We start from the raw sequence: 21645 nt of genomic DNA on the forward strand, positions 1-21645 counted from the left end.
CTCAACGATCACCAGAGGTGTACGGCCAGTGTAGGAGATCGCTCCCCACACCATGATGAAGGGTGTTGGCCCTGTGTGCCTCGGTCGTATGCAGTCCTGATTGTGGCGCTCACCTTTACGGCGCCAAACACGCATACGACCATCATTGGCACCAAGGCAGAAGCGACTCTCATCGCTGAAGACGACACGTCTCCATTCGTCCCTCCATTCACGCCTGTCGCGACACCACTGGAGGCGGGCTGCACGATGTTGGGGCGTGAGCGGAAGACGGCCTAACGGTGTGCGGGACCGTAGCCCAGCTTCATGGAGACGGTTGCGAATGGTCCTCGCCGATACCCCAGGAGCAACAGTGTCCCTAATTTGCTGGGGAGTGGCGGTGCGGTCCCCTACGGCACTGAGTAGGATCCTACGGTCTTGGCGTGCATCCGTGCGTCGCTGCGGTCCGGTCCCAGATCGACGGGCACGTGCACCTTCCGCCGACCACTGGCGACAACATCGATGTACTGTGGAGACTTCACGCCCCACGTGTTGAGCAATTCGGCGGTACGTCCACCCGGCCTCCCACATGCCCACTATACGCCCTCGCTCAAAGTCCGTCAACTGCACATACGGTTCACGTCCACGCTGTCGCGGCATGCTACCAGTGTTAAAGACTGCGATGGAGCTCCGTATGCCACGGCAAACTGGCTGACACTGACGGCGGTGGTGCACAAATGCTGCGCAGCTAGCGCCATTCGACGGCCAACACCGCAGTTCCTGGTGTGTCCGCTGTGCCGTGCGTGTGATCATTGCTTGTACAGCCCTCTCGCAATGTCCGGAGCAAGTATGGTGGGTCTGACACACCGGTGTCAATGTGTTCTTTTTTCCATTTCCAGGAGTGTATATGCGATAACACACGCCCCACCCAACGACTCACCGTGCTTTCGTCCACCGCCAGTTCTCCGTAGACATTCTGCAACCGCCTGTGAATATCTGTGATGCTCTGGTTTTCCGTCAAAGGATACTCAGTGACTGCTCTCTGCCTGGAACGCACCTCCGTTAAAGACGCCATTTTGAAGCCTATAACAACACCACCACCTATCAGATGTTCATGAAACTATTGCTGCTAAAGCGGAACATTCCACGATAACCACAACAAAGTCCGCGTTTCTTCAACCGATACCGGAAGAGAATAGAAGTATTTCATTATTATCGAACACCGTACATATCTAACAAATAATTGAGAGTGTTCGGTTCAGTTGCTACTGCGAGATGAAGATGTTGCTACAGGAGAAGTCGTAGTCGGCCTTATCAAACCAATGATGAACCAAAAAAATGGAGAAACGAAAGAATGAAGAGAGCGACATTAAATGTGAAGGAGAGGATCCAATTGAATTTTCTCCCTATGACAGTACGTATCGAAAGAGCTATCTTTTTTACTTTCTAAAAACATTCAACAGCCTAGATAGCATAAAATATTTCCTTATTGAAGACAGTCGGTTTCGACAGCCCCTGTTATCTTCAGGTCTCTAAAATCTTTTTATTGTAGAACATATTCATTTCACGTTGGACCTCACTCCAAGTTGGCGTGAAGTCGAACGTAAAATGAAAACTTATAATAAAGAAATATTTTATGTGAAATAGTGATGCACGTTTTGAGAGAGCTCACAGAAAGATCCGTACAGGCCTATACCACTAACGTCGATTTGCAGTATGGTTTTGGAACATATACAGTATTCGAACATTATGAAGTACCTCAAAGAAAACGATGTATTGACACATAGTCAGCACGGATTCAGAAAATATCGTTCCTGCGAAACACAACTAGCTCTTTATACTCATGTAATAATAAGTGCTATAGACAGGAGATGTCAAACTGATTCCATATTTTTAGATTTCCAGAAGGCTTTCGACACCGTTTCTCTTAAGCGTCTTCTAACCAAACTGCGTGCCTATGGAGTATCGTCTCAGTTGTGCGACTGGATAAGTGATTTCCTGTCAGAAAGGTCACAGTTCGTAATAATAGACGGAAAGACATCGATTAAAACAGAAGTAATATCCCTCGTTTCCCAAAGAAGTGTTATAGGCCCTCTATTGTTCCTGATCTATATTAACGACATAGGAGACAATCTGAACAGCCATCTTAGATTCTTTGCAGATGATGCTGTCATTTACAGTCTTGTAAAGTCATCAGATGATCAAAACGAGTTGCAAAATGATTAAGGTAAGATATCTGTATGGTGCGAAAAGTGGCAGTTAACCCTGCATAAGGAAAAGTGTGAAGATATTCACATGAGTACTAAAAGAAATCAGCTAAATTTCGATAGCGCGATAAGTTATACAATTCTGAAGGCTGTAAATTCAACTAAATACTTTGGGATTTGAATTAGAAATAATCTAAATTGGAACGATCACATAGGTATTGTGGGTAGAGCAAACCAAAGACTGAGATTCATTGGGAGAACACTTACAAGGTGCAACAAGGTCTACCAAAGAGACTGCTTACACCATGCTTGTACGTACTCTGGAGTATTGCTGTGCGGTGTGGGATTTGCATCAGGTGGGACTGACGGATGACATCGAAAATTTACAAAGAAGGGCGCTCGTTTTGTATTATCGCGAAATAGCGGCGATAGTGTCACAGACATGATACGTGAATTGGAGTGCCAATCATTCAAACAAAGGCGTTTTTCGTTGCGAGGGGATCTTCTCATGAAATTTCAATCACCAGTTTTCTCCTCTCATTGTGAAAACATTGTTGGCACCCACCTACATAGGGAGAAATGAACATCACGATAAAGTAAGAGAAATCAGGGCTCGCACAGAAAAATTTAAGTGCTCGTTTTTCCCGTGTGCCGTTCCAGAGTGGAATGGTAGAGAGACAGCTTCAAGGTGGTTCATTGAACCCTCTGCCAGGCACTTTATTGTTGTTTGGAAGGGAGTGAGACAGGGTTGTAGCCTCTCCCCGATGTTATCCAATCTGTATATTGAGCCAGCAGTAAAGGTAACAAAAGAAAAATTCGGAGTAGGTATTAAAATCCATGGAGTAGAAATAAAAACTTTGAGGTTCACCGATGACATTGTAATTTCTGTCAGACACAGCAAAGGACTTGGAAGAGCAGTTGAACGGAATGGATAGTGTCTTGAAAGGAGGATACAAGATGAACATCAACAAAAGCAAACCGAGGATAATGGAATGTAGTCGAATGAAGTTGGGTGATGCTGAGGGAATTAGATTAGGAAATGAGACACTTATAGTAAAGGTGTTCTGCTATTTGGGGAGCAAAATAACTGATGATGGTGGAAGTAGAGAGGATATAAAATGTAGACTGGTAATGGCAAGGAAAGCGTTTCTGAAGAAGAGAAATTTGTTAACATCGAGTATAGATTTGTCAGGAATTCGTTTCTGAAAGTATTTGTATGGAGTGTAACCATGTATGGAAGTGAAACATGGGCGATAAACAGTTTGAACAGGAAGAGAATAGAGGCTTTCGAAATGTGGTGCTACAGAAGAATGCTGAAGATTAGATGGGTAGATCACATAACTAATGAAGAGGTGTTGAATGGAATTTCTGTGAAGAGGAGTTTGCGGCACAACTTGACTAGAAGAAGGGACCGGTTGGTAGGACATGTTCTGAGGCATCAAGGGATCTCAAATTTAGCATCGGAGGGCAGCGTGGATGGTAAAAATCGTAGAGGGCGACAAAGAGATGAATACACTAAGCAGATTCAGAAGGATATAGGTTGCAGTAGGTACTGGGAGATGAAGCAGCTTGCACAGGATAGAGTGGCACGGAGAGCTGCATCAAACCAGTCTCAGGACTGAAGACCACAACAACAACAGCAGAGTAATCACGTAGATGTAGATGTTCCCACGCAGCGGTCAAAGGCAAACATCCACGTGCAAGAAGGTGGTAGCGGAGTTTGTGTTTTGCACGCTGCCACGTTGTCACTCAGTGTCCCTCTACAAACACGTACCGCTTCCTCACCTGCCTCGAGATTTTCAGGTCGGGCGGACGCGTGCAGTCGCACGGAATTGTCATAGCGCCTTTGTCGCCGCGAGGTTGGCAGCGCCCTGGGAGGGCGGGTCGTGTGGGCGGTGGCGGGGGAGGGGGTGTTATGCGGCGCTCGTGTCGCCATGGCGACGGCGCCGGTGTCGATCGATGGGGGACGCGGAGAAAGCCAAAGCAGACGGCGCGGCCCACGCGCCCGTCTGGCCGCGCCGAGACAAAAGGGAAACGCGCCGTGTGTCCGAGATAAGGGGAGCGGCGGCCGAGGGCCGGCCGTATCGGAACGCAGCCTCGCACCGCACGTCGGCTGCTCCGCTGCGACGCGCGGAAAGGCGCTGAGGGGAGTGGCAGTCATCCTCTTAGCCCTGTAACACGCTCTCAGTGAGCTGCCGCTTGACTCAATTCTCATTGTGCCCTATCACTAATGAATATATTGAGAAAGAGGTGCCCAACAGTTCATATATACACTACTGGCCATTGAAATTGCTACACCACGATGACAGGAAGAAGAGGCTGTGATACACAAATGATTAGCTTTTCAGAGCAGTCACCCAAGGTTAGCGCCGGTGACGATACCTACAACGTGCTAACATGAGGAAAGTTTCCAACCGATTTCTCGTACACAAACAGCAGTTGACCTGCGTTGCCTGGTGAAACGTTGTTGTGATACTTTCCATCACGGTCGCAGGTTCGAATCCTGCTTCGGGCATGGATGTGTGTGATGTCCTTAGGTTAGTTAGGTTTAAGTAGTTCTAAGTTCTTGGGGACTAATGACCACACCAGTTGAGTCCCATAGTGCTCGGAGCCATTTGAACCATTTGAACTTTCCATCACGTTTCCGAATTTGATATAGGTCGGATTGTACCCTATCGCTATTGCGCTTTATCGTATCGTGACATTGCTGCTCGCGTTGCTCGAGATCCAATGACTGTTAGCAGAATATGGAATAGGTGGGTTCAGGAGAGTAATACGGGACGCAGTGCTGGATCCCAACGGCCTCGTATCAGTAGCAGTCGAGATGACAGGCATCTTATCCGCATGGCTGTAACGGAACGTGCAGCCACGTCTCGATTCCTGACTCAACAGATGGGGACGTTTGCAAGACAACAACCATCTGCACGAACAGTTAGACGACGTTTCCAGCAGCATGGACTGTCAGCTCGGAGAGCGTAGCTGCGGTTACCCTTGACGCTGCATCACAGACAGGAGCGCCTGCGATGGTTTACTCAACGACGAACCTGGGTGAGCGGATGGCAAAACGTCATTTATCGGATGAATACAAGATCTGAAACTTCCTGGCAGATTAAAACTGTGTGCCCGACCGAGACTCGAACTCGGGACCTTTGCCTATCGCGGGCAAGTGCTCTAACAACTGAGCTACCGAAGCACGACTCACGTCCGGTACTCACAGCTTTACTTCTGCCAGTATCCGTCTCCTACCTTCCAAACTTTACAGAAGCTCTTCTGCGAACCTTGCAGAACTAGCACTCCTGAAAGAAAGGATACTGCGGAGACATGGCTTAGCCACAGCCTGGGGGAAGTAAAGCTGTGAGTACCGGACGTGAGTCGTGCTTCGGTAGCTCAGTTGTTAGAGCACTTGCCCGCGATAGGCAAAGGTCCCGAGTTCGAGTCTCGGTCGGGCACACAGTTTTAATCTGCCAGGAAGTTTCATATCAGCGCACACTCCGCTGCAGAGTGAAAATCTCATTCTGAATACAAGATCTGTTTACAGCATCATGATAGTCACATCCGTGTTTGGCGACATCGCGGTGAACGCACATTGGAAGCGTGTATTCGTCATCGCCATACTGGCGTATCACTCGGGTTGCTATTGGTTACACATCTCGGTCACCTCTTGGTCGCAATGACGGCGCTTTGAACAGTGGACGTTACCTTTCAGACATGTTACGACCCGTGGCTCTACCCTTCATTCGATCCCTCCGAAACCCTACATTTCACCATGATAATTCACGACCGCAGGTCCTGTACGGGCCTTTCTGGACACAGAAAATGTTCGACTGCTGCCCTGGCCAGTACATTCTCCAGATCTCTCCCCAACTGAAAACGTCTGGTCAATGGCGGCCGAGCAATTGGCTCGTCACAATACGCCAGTCACTACTCTTGATGAACTGTGGTATCGTGTTGAAGCTGCATGGACAGCTTTACCAGTACGCGCCATCCAAACTCTGACTCAGTGCCCAGGCGTACCAAGGCCGTTATTACGGCCAGAGATGGTTGTTCTGGTTACCGATTTCTCTGGATCTATGCACCCAACTTGCGTGAAAATGTAATCACGTGTCAGTTCTAATACAATATTTTTGTCCAATTAATACCCGTTTATCATCTGCTTTTGTTCTTGGTGTAGCAACTTTAATGGCCAGTATTGTACTTCGAAAACGTCATGGTTCGCCGCCAAGGGCTATTCATAGGAATAAAGTTATTGTAAGTATGACCGTCATCAGGCGTCATAAAATATTTACAACAGCTTACAAGGCGATGTAAAATCTGTGGCGATAAGAACACAGAATCCTTAAAACTACACTGCGAGCCCAATTAAAGGATCTTTATACACTGATAAGCCAAAACATTATGAACACTGCCCACCGCGACGTTTGCTGCTGCCGCGTTGAGGTCAGATCACGCGGTAACAAACGTATGTAAGCGGAGCTGGCACGTACGGGGGACCACCCTAGCGAATATATGGGCTGCAAATGGAGAAATCACTTGAGATAAGCAAATTTGACAAAAGCATATTATTATTAGGCACAGCCTTGAACGAGTAAGCTCGAAAACGCCGAAGCTGCTCGAATGCTCACGTGCTACTGTCGTGAGCATTACAGAAAGAGGTAGAAGGAGAGTGAAACTACAGCTAGGCGCTAAATGGTTGGACGTCCTCGATTCTTCACAGAAAATAGGTTTCGAAGGCTTATCTGCTCTGTTAAGTAGGACCGATGATCTGCGGCTTCTACGACAAAAGACCACGGTGCTGGTTCACGGAGAATCGTTTCGGACACCTACGTATTCACACGTTGACGCAACTACATCGTTAGTTACGATTGCAGTGGACGTGGGACCTTCCGGATTCGGTAGTCAGTCTAGTCAGTCAACGGAAACATTTCGCCTCTTCTGGTTAATCACATTTTTGCTACGCTAGATCGCTGTCCGTCTCCACAAATGCCGTCATCGAGGTGTATGGCGTCTCGAAACGTGCAGCGCGCCGCGGACGCAGACTTGTGGGAACAGTATTATGCTGTGGGAGACGTGCATGAGATCTTTCATCGAGCGAACGGTTCTATATGATTGTTAAGTATGGACCTAATGCAACAGCATACTCCGAAAGGAACCTAATTGGTATATAGTCTGGACCAGAAGACTTGCTTTTGTTAAGAGCTTTAAGTTGCTTGACTACTCCGAGGATATTTACTTCTACGTTACTCATGTTGGCAGCTGTTCTCGATTCGAATTCTGGAATGTTTACTTCGTCTTCTTTTGTGAAGGCATTTCGGAAGGCTGTGTTTAGTAACTCTGCTTTGGCGGCACTGTCTTCGATAGTATCTCCATTGCTACCGCGCAGAGAAGGCATTGATTGTTTCTTGCCGCTAGCATGCAGTACTTCACACACGACCAGAATCTCTTTGGATTTTCTGCCAGGTTTCACAGATTTTTTCACTCATGTTGTCATGGAATTGTGACGTATTTAGTATCATAATCAGAAAAAAGGTGTTTCAAGCAAATATGGCGCTGGAAATATTGTAGCACTCCTGTAACCACATCATGGAGACGTGGAAACTCTACCTGAGGGAAGGGAAGCAGTGTAGTAGGTGCCCTGAACTGTTTTTACGTAAAAGAATTAATTTGCCATTAAAACGAGTATTCATCCGTAGGTCAGTCACATACACAAGGGCGCTTTCAACTGAAACGGCAAACCGTCTCGAAAACAGACGTAAGGTTGACAGTATTCTCAAAACGTCTAGGGAACTATCTTTGTAATTCCTTCAAGGCCACAAGGAATTCTTCAGACTTGGCCTTTTCTTTAACGGCTGTAAGATTAGGGAACTGGACCGTGTTTGTCAAGCCGTGTCCCTTCTATAACGTGATCTTCTATTTAAGAGCATCCCTACCAAATCAGAAATAAATTGTTCCTCAGCTCTCAGCCTCTTACTGTAGGCAGTGTACAGTCATGGCCGCTTAAAATGCCAGGTGTGCAATTCTTTCCGGATGGTCTAGTCTTCATCCCTGCACTCCTTTTTTTCTTTATAAATTGAACAGCAGCGAGTGTTAAATCGAAAAATTGTTCCAGGCTTTCCCCTCGACTTTGCCAACGCACTTTGCAGTAATCAAGTCTCCTTACATTTCGTTCAGTCGCATCGGAAACGGTCGCAACTGACAGTGGAGTAATGCGTGCGACATCAGCAATTTTACTATTCATACCGCCAATACCTTCACGTGATGCGTGCCTGCAAATTTAGCACAAAGTTTTTTTTATCATAATGCTGGGCCACAGCCATAATATATTTACTTAAAGTCGGTACCACCATTAGACTGTTGTTTATGTGTAGTGTTACATTAACGCCTACACCATCATGATTTCAGCCTCAAAGTGCCATTATCAAGTGTTTTAAGTGTAATACAGTGCATAAGATGGCATACTCTCGAATTTAAAATACACTATTAGACACGTTGTCTAAGGGTCGATATTTCTGGTAAAACCTACTGCTTTGTTTCATCACTGAGTATACATTTTTACCAGAAATATCGACCCTTAGACAAAGTGTCTGATAGTGTATTTAAATACGAGAATATGCCATCTTAGAAGATGTATAACACTTAAAACACTTGAAATGGCATTTTGAAGCCGAAATCATGATCGTGTAAGTGTAAATGTAACACTGCAAATAAACAACACTCTAATGGCGATACTGACTTTAAAGAAATTAGGCACAGTGCTTTTTGATGTCCTGAATAAAGAATTACATCTGTCGTTCGTTGTAATTCTTTGCTCTTTCATTGTGATCAAAATCTTTAAATTCTTTCTGCATGGCACTTTAATATCGTTAGCTCTCAAATTTGCAGAAACAGTGGCTTAACGAACTGCACAGTAAAGTACATTCCTGGAAATGGAAAAAAAAACACATTGACACCGGTGTGTCAGACCCACCATACTTGCTCCGGACACTGCGAGAGGGCTATACAAGCAATGATCACACGCACGGCACAGCGGACAAACCAGGAACCGCGGTGTTGGCTGTCGAATGGCGCTAGCTGCGCAGCATTTGTGCACCGCCGCCGTCAGTGTCAGCCAGTTTGCCGTGGGATACGGAGCTCCATCGCAGTCTTTAACACTGGTAGCATGCCGCGACAGCGTGGACGTGAACCGTATGTGCAGCTGACGGACTTTGAGCGAGGGCGTATAGTGGGCATGTGAGAGGCCGGGTGGACGTACCGCCGAATTGCTCAACACGTGGGGCGTGAGGTCTCCACAGTACATCGATGTTGTCGCCAGTGGTCGGCGGAAGGTGCACGTGCCCGTCGACCTGGGACAGAACCGCAGCGACGCACGGATGCACGCCAAGACCGTAGGATCCTACGCAGTGCCGTAGGGGACCGCACCACCACTTCCCAGCAAATTAGGGACACTGTTGCTCCTGGGGTATCGGCGAGGACCATTCGCAACCGTCTCCATGAAGCTGGGCTACGGTCCCGCACACCGTTAGGCCGTCTTCCGCTTACGCCCCAACATCGTGCAGCCCGCCTCCAGTGGTGTCGCGACAGGCGTGAATGGAGGGACGAATGGAGACGTGTCTTCAGCGATGAGAGTCGCTTCTACCTTGGTGCCAATGATGGTCGAATGCGTGTTTGGCGCCGTGCAGGTGAGCGCCACAATCAGGACTGCATACGACCGAGGCACACAGGGCCAACACCAGGTATCATGGTGTGGGGAGCGATCTCATACACTGGCCGTACACCTCTGGTGATCGTCGAGGGGACACTGAATAGTGCACGGTACATCCAAACCGTCATCGGACCCATCGTTCTACCATTCCTAGACCGGCAAGGGAACTTGCTGTTCCAACAGGACAATGCACGTCCGCATGTATCCCGTGCCACCCAACGTGCTCTAGAAGGTGTAAGTCAACTACCCTGGCCAGCAAGATCTCCGGATCTGTCCCCCATTGAGCATGTTTGGGACTGGATGAAGCGTCGTCTCACGCGGTCTGCACGTCCAGCACGAACGCTGGTCCAACTGAGGCGCCAGGTGGATATGGCTTGGCAAGCCGTTCCACAGGACTACATCCAGCATCTCTACGATCGTCTCCATGGGAGAATAGCAGCCTGCATTGCTGCGAAAGGTGGATCTACACTGTACTAGTGTCGACATTGTGCATGCTCTGATGCCTGTGTCTATGTGCCTGTGGTTCTGTCAGTGTGATCATGTGATGTATCTGACCCCAGGAATGTGTCAAAGTTTCCCCTTCCTGGGACAATGAATTCACGGTGTTCTTATTTCAATTTCCAGGAGTGTATATTGAGAATTCTAACCCCTCTTTTCTGTCATTCATTCATTAGCGAAGGCTTGTGATCGCGAGACTGCCTCTTTTTTGTGCTAACGAGCACTGGACCCGTGAACGTCCTTCATACCACGAACAAATAGCAAAGGGTTTAAAATGGTTCAAATGGCTCTGAGCTCTGTGGGACTTAACTTCTGAGGTCATCAGTCCCCTAGATGTAGAACTACTTAACCTAACTAACCTAAGGACATCACACACACCCATACCCGAGGCAGGATTCGAACCTGCAACCGTACCGGTCGCTCGGTTCCAGACTGGAGCGCCTAGAACCGCTCGGCCACCCCGGCCGGCTAGCGAAGGGTAAACTGAAATTACGATTCTGAGTAGAGTTGTGCACACCGGAAAATACGATACCGCAATACTAAATCAATTGTCTCACTGTATCGCGCACTTCCAGAAGGGGACGAACTAAGGCGATACAAGCGAAGCCTTGGTCCGCACACTCGACCTGAGTGAAGTTTGGCACTCCGTGGCCGGCCCTAACCTAGGCGGTCAGTTGGTCAATAGTTACACATCTATTCGCTCGTACACGTCCTCGCAGCCACCATACAGCACGGTCAACTAGGGTTGAAAAATGGCTCTGAGCACTATGGGACTTAACTTCTAACGTCATTAGTTCCCTAGAACTTAGAATTATTTAACCTAACTAACCTAAGGACGTCACACACATCCATGCCCGAGGCAGGATTCGAACCTGCGACCGTCGCTGTAGCGCGGTTCCAGACTGTAGCGCCTAGAACCGCTCGGCCACTCCGGCCGGCGGTCAACTAGGGGCTGGGTGCCCCACAATTACCTCGGCGTCGGTTTTGGACACCGCCATTTTGCTTTGCACGGTATACTCTGATTATCCAGAGCTTCGCCGACCTATTATCGATATAAACCCGTCCGGGCAATAGCAGCGTCACCTGACGAGGAATGACCACTAATAAGGCACAAGCACGGTGCATGCAGTATTAGGAGTGGGGCCCGTGTGTAGAGTGGGGAAGACGTGCGATGTATCAGAGTTTGACCGAATGCAGATTGTGGTGGCCAGAGTGTTCGGCACGAGCATTTCGGAAACTGCACCAACTGTCTGGCGTTCGAGGACTGCGTGAAACCATGTCCAGACGTCATGGGATTGTCACAGGATTGGGCAGCCACCCGTCGTTACAGATGCCGAACGTCGTAGGCCTGACAGACTGGTGAAACAGGACAGGCGGCGAACTGTGGAGGAACCAACCTACACTTTAATCCTGGGCAGAGTAAAAGTGCGTCTGAACACACAGTGCACCGAACTGTCCTAAGGATGGGACTCCGATGCCGACGAACCATGCATGTGCCAGTGTTAACACTACGACATCGGCAACTACCACTGAAATGGGCACGTGACCATCGGGACTGGACGTTGGTGCACTGGCAGCGTGTGACATGGGCTGATGTACCCCGATACCTCATTCGTGTGACATGGGCTGATGTACCCCGATACCTCATTCGTCATGGCGACGAGAGGGCGCGAATTCGTCGCCTTCCTGGGGAACAGCTCCATCACGCCTATACTGCGGGACGGGGACAAAGTGGCGGTGGCTCCATTTTACTCTGGGGCGTCCATGGGCGCAGATTTTTCTGTACCCTAGTGACTGTACCAGTGATACCATACCACCCAATGACAAACGAGTCATTTCAGCAAGTTGTCGTGTCGTCACACATCTGTCATTTTGGATGATTTGATCAGTGGTCTCCTTATTCACATCACTAACTGCCGTCGATAGCCTGCAGCGTCGTGGATTGTCCAGTGGAGAGAAATCACCGTCTTTAAAACTCTGCAACCACAGCTGGATACTGCTGCGATCCACTGCGTCCTCCCCATAAACAGGGTACAGCTTCCTGTGAATCGATGTGGTAGAGTCATCGCCGGTCTTGAAGACGAAATCCATCACCGACCGTTGTCGCAACCTGACGTCTAGTTCACGGTCCATGATGGCTCACCTGTAAATAAAAGAAAATACTATTATATACAAGTAGTAGCTAAATGTTCCAAGTATGTTCACAAAAAATTTCATTCTCCTCCTGCAAAAAATAAAAAAAATAGACGACTGTGCAAAACTTTTTGAACCCCCTTTGTAAATTCTCAGTAATTTATTCCTCAAATTAAGGCCTACGTTACATGCTAGCAGACTTCACTTCCTCAGGAATGCCCTGTTCGCTTACGCTAGTCTGCTTTTTGTATGCTCCTTGCTCTGTCTATCATAATTATTTTGTTGCCTAGGTAGCAGAATTTCTGAACTTCATCTATTTCGGGACTATCAATCCTGATACTAAGCTTCTCGCTGTTCTCATTACTCCTACCAGAATTACTTTCGTCTTTCTTTGAATTACTCTCGATCCATACACTGTACTCACTAGACTGTTCATTCTATTCAAAATATCCTATAACTCTTCTTCACTTTCACAGAGGATAGCGATTTCACCAGTAAATCTTATCATATCCTTTACCCTTGAATTTTAATGCCACTCTAGAACCTTCCTTTTCTTTCCGTCATTACTTCTTCGATGTACAGATTGCACAGTAGATCCGAAAACTATATTCCTGCCTTACACCCTTCTTAATCTGAGCACTTCGTACATGGTTTTCCACGTACACCTCTCCATCATGTTTCTCGACGGTAACGGCAATTTTCATCAAGATAATGCGCCATATCACAAGGCCAGTAGTGTGATGGAGTTGTTCAAGGAACACAGTGGCGGGTTCCCATTGACGTGTTGGCCCTCCAACTCGCCAGATCTGAACCTGATTGAACACATCTGGGATGTGATTGAATGGGGTGACAGAGCTCATCACGCCTCCCTACCCATAATTCACGGGAATTAGGTGATTAATGTGTGCGGATGTGACGCCCAGTTCTTCCAGCAACCTACCAAGGCCTCATTGCTTCTGTGCCATACGCATCGCCAAAGGCGGACGTACTGGCTATTAGGTAGGTGGTCATAATGTTCTAGCTGATCAGTGTACTTTAAACACGGTGGCACGTCATAATGTTTCCACCTTTGGCCTGAAAGGAAATGATTATCCGCTTTTGAGCGTCAGATAAATCACTCCGTTTACTCAGTACGACACGATTTATATACACTCCACTGCTAGTACTGCCAGGTGCAGTGTATGAGTGCTCATTGCAGATTAACTTGAGACATAAGTGGTGGTCACATTAATGTGACTGGGCCGTGTATTATCGTAAAATTTCACCAGTGTCTTTCCCAATATTTTTTACGCTTTACAGCGCCCACAAGTACAGTGGGCACATACAGTATCATCACGTACCTTTTTGTAGTTTTGTAGTCTTCCTGCAAGACAGTGGCAAGTTCACTTAACTGTTATGGAGGTGGATCCTCTGCTCGACGATTAGAGACCTGCAAGACATTGGCAAGTTCACATAACTGTTATGGAGGTGGATCCTCTGCTCGACGATTATGCAGAGAATCTTGCTGTGGCCGAGTGGTTCTATGCGCTTCAGTCATGAACCGCGCTTCCGCTACGGTCGCAGGTTCGAATCCTGCCTCTGGCATGGATGTGTGTAATGTCCTTAGGTTAGTTAGGTTTAACGTTAAATCACAGTAAGACTCAGTTTTTTACAGTTTCTAACGCACAATTCAGCAAAACCTGACGTTTTAATCTCACAGAACGGGCATATGATTAGTGACACTGAACAGTTCAAAATTCTAGGTGCTCAGACAGATAGTAAGCCCACGTTCAGGATCTTGTTCAAAGACTTACTACTGCCATTTCCACTATTCAAACGGTATCAAAAGTGTGTGATACTTCGACACGTAAATTAGTCTACTTTGCTTATCTTCATTCACTTATGACGTATGGTATTATGTTTTGGGGTAACTCTTCCCATTCTAGAAGGCTATTTTTGGCTCAGAAACGGGCGGTTCGGGCAATAAGTGGTATGAGTTCACAAACCCCTTGTCGACCTCTGTTCACGAGTCTGGGTATTTTGACTTTGGCTTCTCAATATGTAAATTCCTTATTGTCGTTTCTTTTTACCAATATTAGTTAATTTCCAACAATAAGCACCTTTCACTCAGTTAATACTCGGCAGAAATCAAACCTCTATTTGGATCGGACTTCCTTAACTCTTGTGCAAAAAGGTGTGCAGTATACTGCTGCATCCATTTTCAATAAGCTGCCACTCGAATTCAAAAATCTTAGCAGTAATCCACGCGCTTTCAAATCGAAACTGAAGTTTCCTCATGGGTCACTCCTTCTATTCTGTCGAGGAGTTCCTTGAAACATTAAGCTGATTCTTATTGTATTGCTGATAGCGTTTACTTAAACTTATGGACTGACTTTTTTCAGGTTCATGAACATTTATTTTTATATGTTATTACTTTTATGTTGTAACTTCATGTACTGACACTTTCCATGACCTTGGAGATTTGTCCTAAATTTGCTCCTACGGAACTTGACGTCTAAACAAATAAAAATAAATAAATAAATTGTTCTAAGTTCTAGGGAGCTGATGACCTCAGATGTCAAGTCCCATAGTGCTCAGAGCCACTTTTGAGAGAATCTTCTCATTTCTTATCAGTACATCTAGGGTTCAATATTCTTCAGCAAAGTCGTATTTAAAGTCTTTGACTCTCTTCTCTTCACGCAGAGACCATGATTCACTTCCACACAATGCTGTGCTTGAAATGTACATTCTCAGACATCTCTTCCTCTAGTTCTTTTTGCTAGGAATGTCTTCTTTGCCTGTACTACTGGCTTTATATATCCTCATTGCTTCGTGTGAACTACCATGTCGATAACAGGGCAAAAACAACGATGAGTCAGGAATGGAAAGAAAGGACAGCCATGAAATTTTACACGTGCCAAATCGATAGTGAAAGCAGGCAGTAGAGGAGGCGATAAAAATACGGAAACACAACTCGTTATTATGGCTGAAAATCTGTAGTAAAATCTTTCAAAACAACCTCCAGACGTCTGGGAAAGGAAAAAATGTTTCAAATGGCTCTGAGCACTATGGACTTAACATCTGAGGTCATCAGTCCCCTAGAACGTAGAACTACTTAAACCTAACTAACCTAAGGACATCACACACATCCATACCCGAGGCATGATTTGAACCTACGATCGTAGCGGTCGCGCGGTTCCAGACTGAACAGCCTAGAACCGCACGGCCACACCGGCGGGGCGAATGGAAGAACTTAGCTCCTGTATGGTTTTCAAGGGAACCACGTACCAGCCTTCCTACAAGATAGTCGCAAGTTCAGGTAACGATTATGGAGTTGGACAGTGATCACAAAACTTTGTCTCCTTAGTAGACCATAAAGGCTCATTGATCTCGATATCTGGTGATAGTGATGACCAGGGCAGATGCGACAATTCATCCTCATGTTCACAAAGTCCGTCCCGGACTATCTGAACTGTGTAAACTGGTCCCTTCTCTTGAAACACGGCATGGCCATCGGTGAAGAAGCATTGTAGCATATGAAGGACCTGATCGGCCAAAAGGTCACATAGTCCTTGGCAGTAATACGATCTTGCAGAGCAACTCTAAGGTTCATGGAGTACCACGATATTACTGCTCATATCTTGTCTCTCTCTTACGATACAAACTCTGTCAGAAGTTGGAGATAATGTAGAGCAAGACTCATCCGATCAAATGTCTTTCTTCCATTGCTGCAGTGCCGCAGGTTTTATGGCCCCGCACCAGGTTTTCCTGCTACGGACATGGTTTTAGAACTGCAGCTCGACCTGCAATTCTGTTCTTGTTTAACTACTTTCTTGTTCTTTTAGTGCTGACAGGTTTCACAAGTGCTACATTCAGGTCTGCAGTGACTTTTGCAACCGTTTTTGTCTTACTTTTCGTTACAATCCTCTTCAATAACGATCCATCTCTATCAGCCAACAAACACTTTGGTCTGCTTTGTGGCTTAGCAGATGATTTTCCCACTTTCTCTGTATGCAGTAGTATGGAAATGGAAGAGGATGTAGATGAAGATGAAACTGGAGATACGATACAGCGGAAAGAGTTTGACAGAGCAGTGAAACAAGGCCCCAGGAGTAGACAACATTTCATTAGAACTACTGACAGCTTTGGGTGAGCCAGGCCTAACAAAACTCTACCATCTAGTGAGAAAGATGTATGAGACAGGCTAAGACCGTTAGACTTCAAGAAGAACATAATAATTCCAATCCCAAAGAAAGCAGGTGTTGACAGATGTGAAAATTACCAAACTCTCAGTTTAATAAGCCATGGCTGCAAAAAGCTAACAAGAATTCTTTACAGACGAATGGAAAAACTGGTAGAAGCCGACATCTGGGAAGACGAGTTTGGATTCCATAAAAATGTTGGAACAGGTGAGGCAATACTGACCCTACGACTTACCTTAGAAGCTAGAATAAGGAAGGGCAAACCAACGTTTGTAGCATTTGTAGACTTAGAGAAAGCTTTTGACAATGTTGATTGGAATACTCTCTTTCAAATTCTGAAGGTGGTAGAGGTAAAATACAGGGAGCTAAAGACTATTTTCAATTTGTACAGAAACCAGATGGCAGTTGTAAGAGTCAAGGGGCATGAAACAGTGATTGAGACAGGGTTGTAGGCTATCCCCTATGTTATTCAATCTGTATTTTGAGCAAGCTGTAAAGGAAACAAAAGAAAAATTTGGACTAGGAATTAAAATTTATGGAGAAGAAATAAAAACTTTGAAGTTCGCCGATGACATGGTAATTCTGTCAGAGGCAGCAAAGGACCTGGAAGAACAGTTGAACTGAATGGACAGTGTCTTGAAAGGAGGATATAAGATGACCATCAACAAAAACAAAACGAGGATAATGGAATGTAGTCTAATTAAATTGGGTGATGCTGATGGTATTAGATTAGGAAATGAAATGCTTAAAGTAGTTAATGAGTTTTGCTATTTGGGCAGCAAAATAGCTGAGGATTGTCGAAGTAGAGAGGATATAAAATGTAGACTGGCAATGGCAAAGAAAGCGTTTCTGAAGAAGAGAAATTTGTTAACATCGAGTATAGATTTAAGTGTCAGGAAGTCATTTCTAAAAGTATTTGTATGGAGTGTAGCCATGTATGGAAGTGAAACGTGGACGATAAATAGTTTAGACAAAAAGAGAATAAAAGCTTTCGAAATGTGGTGCTACAGAAGAATGTTGAAGATTAGATGGGTAGATCACATAATTAATGAGGAGGTATTGAACAGAATTGGGGAGAAGAGAAATTTGTGGCACGTCTTGACTAGAAGAAGGGGTCGGTTGGTAGGACATGTTCTGAGGCATCAAGGGATCACCAATTTGGTACTGGAGGGCAGCGTGGAGGGTAAAAAATCGTATAGGGAGACCAAGAGATGAATACACCTAAACAGATTCAGAGGGATGTTGGTTGCAGCAAGTACTGGGAGATGAAACTTGCAGAGGATAGAGTAGCAAGGAGAGCTGCATCAAACCAGTCTCTGGACTGAAGACCACAACAAAAACTGATCATCATTTTTTGGGGGCCTTTGTCCCACTTCAACGCGGGGTCGGCCTTGTTGCCATGGATTTGGCGGCGTTAGAGTTTGGCCGGATGCGCTTCCATTCCCCAACCTGTGCCCCCCAAGAGGGAATTAGTGTACCCCAGCTGTCTGCGTCTAGTGTAAGCCATGAAATAGTGCGGACGGTTCGCAGATGTATGCTAGTCGTGGGACGCGGGACCAGCCCTGTATTCCCCTAGTGGGATGTGAAAAACCGCCTAAAACCACATTCAGGCTGGCCGGCACACTGGGTCCTAGTCGTTAATCCTCCGGGCGGATTACATCCGAGGCTGGGGCGCCTACCCGAGTCCAGGAAGGAGCGCATTAGCGCTCTCGGATAATCTGTATGCAGTACGAGGTACATTCAAGTTCTAAGGCCTCCGATTTTTTTTCTAATTAGCTACTCACCCGAAATCGATGAAACTGGCGTTACTTCTCGACGTAATCGCCCTGCAGACGTACACATTTGTCACAACGCTGACGCCATGATTACATGGCAGCGGCGAAGGCTTCTTTAGGAGTCTGTTTTGACCACTGGAAAATCGGTGAGGCAATAGCAGCACGGCTGGTGAATGTGCGGCCACGGAGAACGTCTTTCATTGCTGGAAAAAGCCGAAAGTCACTAGGAGCCAGGTCAGGCGAGTAGGGAGCATGAGGAATCACTTCAAAGTTGTTATCGCGAAGAAACTGTTGCGTGACGTTAGCTCGATGTGCGGGTGCGATGTCTTGGTGGAACAGCACACGCGCAGCCCTTCCCGGACGTTTTTGTTGCAGTGCAGGAAGGAATTTGTTCTTCAAAACATTTTCGTAGGATGCACCTGTTACCGTAGTGCCCATTGGAACGCAATGGGTAAGGATTACGCCCTCACTGTCCCAGAACATGGACACCATTTTTTCAGCACTGGCGGTTACCCGAAACTTTTTCGGTAACGGTGAATCTGTGTGTTTCCATTGAGCTGACTGGCGCTTTGTTTCTGGACTGGAAAATGGCATCCACGTCTCATCCATTGCCACGACCGACGAAAAGAAAGTCCCATTCATGCTGTCGTTGCGCGTCAACATTCCTTGGCAACATGCCACACGGGCAGCCATGTGGTCGTCCGTCAGCATTCGTGGCACCCACCTGGATGACACTTTTCGCATTTTCAGGTCGTCATGCAGGATTGTGTGCACAGAACCCACAGAAATGCCAACTCTGGAGGCGATCTGTTCAACAGCCATTCGGCGATCCCCCAAAACAATTATCTCCACTTTCTCGATCATGTCGTCAGACCGGCTTGTGCGAGCCCGAGGTTGTTTCGGTTTGTTGTCACACGGTGTTCTGCCTTCATTAAACTGTCGCACCCAGGAACGCACTTTCGACACATCCATAACTCCATCACCACATCTCTCCTTCAACTGTCGATGAATTTCAGTTGGTTTCACACCACGCAGATTCAGAAAACGAATGATTGCACGCTGTTCAAGTACGGAAAACGTCGCGATTTTAAGTATTTAAAACAGTTATCATTCTCGCCGCTGGCTGTAAAATTCCATCTGCCTTACGGTGCTGCCATCTCTGGGACGTATTGATAATGAACGCGGCCTCATTTTAAAACATTGCGCATGTTTCTAACCCTTTCCAATCCGGAGAAAAAAAATTGGAGGCCTTAGAACTTGAATGCACCTCATATATATGATGCCTCTTGAAACATCCATCATAAAAGTACCAACAATCTGTCCGCGTCAGAATTCACTTAGTTCTGATCTAATGCACTCACAAATATGCAGAACGCTGTTCTGACCACGACTGATAGTTGCAGTGTACTCTACATAGCACAGCTGCCGTTTGTCATCAAATACAAAAGCGCACTTGCAAACTTGGCTAGCATCTGGATTTATGTTGAAACATGCATTTCTCGCGGTGTTTCCATACTAAAGGGTAAAAAAACAACAACGGAATAACACTGCCGTGGGCGGAGCTTGTGTACTACGTATTTCTGCCGGTAGTCGTGTACAGCGCAACTCATTGCCGGTTCAGGGCCTCCTGAGTTATCGATCTGGCTTGTTCTGTTCATCTGCTAGCGCTGTTTTGTTCTGGTTTCGTTTTTCATGATGATAATTTAGGTGAACAACTTGCACGAGGAGCAGCTGCCAGTCATTTCTAGAGACGACAACAAGAAATGTGCAACTGCCAGAATCGACGAAATTATTGAAAACATTCGAAGGCTTGTTCCCCCAGGTCAGACAGTCAATCAGACCTTTCATTTGAAAGTTTTAGAAACATTGCACAACAGTGTTCGTAAAAAAAGACCGATTTGTGGCAGACAGGAGACTGGTTCTTCCAACACGACAACGCACCTGCACGCACAGCCATCTCTGTTAGACAATTTTTGGCTAAAAGTGGCATGGTTCCTCTGCCCATGCTCGTTGCGATTTTTTTATTTCCAAGCAAGAAAAGAGGCATGAAATGCCACCGATTTGACATCACTGAAGAAGTCAAGGATTAAAAAAAAAAAAAAAAAACGAGGGAGGAGTTGTCAGTCATTTCTAGGGACGACTACAAAAAATATTTCGAACAATGGAAGCACCAGTGGCACAAATGTATTATTGTTGATAATTCTTCCGGGTTATATGGCCATAGTCCATGGAATACTTCTATTCCTAACGTTTCTTCCAATACTACGTTGGACATCCTCAGAGCTATGGCTGGTCCTGTTGAGTCCTGCAGTCGGCAAGACTCAACAGGACCGGCCATACCGCTGAGGATGTCCAACGTAGTTTTGGACGAAACATTATGGATAGAAGTATTCCATGGAACACGGCCATATAACCCGGAAGAACTATCAACAACAGTACCATCCGGTCGTGAAAGCCTTCTTTGTATGATTACAAATGTATTAGTTGGAATTAAGAATATTTTGATGGGGATAAGGTTATTTTGCAAACAAGTTGAAAACATGTAGCTTTTGAAAAATAATTCCGTTTTTTTGGTACCCTCTCGTATTTGTGTCCCCAGTATGTAGTCGATTTTAGAAGCCGGTGATTCCGTTCTGGCAAAATGACCTCGCGGTTGTCACTTTACAACATTGAGTTTGTTACAATAAAAAGAATACAAAGTACCCCGGTCCACGCATTTGACTCACAGAGGAGGGATGCAGATGCATGCTTAACTTCTCAGAGTTCACTTACACCAGTCTTGGCGTTAGCAGCCTTTGTTTAGCTTCGGTTACGTAAGCTCAATCAATTCGCCACGACTCGTATCGGAGGTTTTGCGTATGCGGCGTCGATACTGCGGCATCGAAGTACATGCGCGTGTGTGGGGGTGACGGCCCGAAATTGATAGTTGCTGTCGTCGCGCCTGCTTGTCTCAGCCAAGTCCTGCCCTTTTGTTGCAGATGTCTCCTGCACGCGTCGCTTGCCGTGTCTGGCTGCGACACATAAATCACGAACGCGGCGCCGTCACGCCAGGCAACCCTTGCTACACAAGAGGCGCCCGGGCTGCATAGCACGCAGGCGCGCCCGCAGCCGGATTTACGAGCGGCGCAGTTGGGACTCTCATAAAAGGGCGAACCGATACCGGCGCATAGCGGCGG

This window comes from Schistocerca gregaria, chromosome 9 (genome assembly GCF_023897955.1).
Source record: "Schistocerca gregaria isolate iqSchGreg1 chromosome 9, iqSchGreg1.2, whole genome shotgun sequence".
Taxonomy (NCBI): domain Eukaryota; kingdom Metazoa; phylum Arthropoda; class Insecta; order Orthoptera; family Acrididae; genus Schistocerca; species Schistocerca gregaria.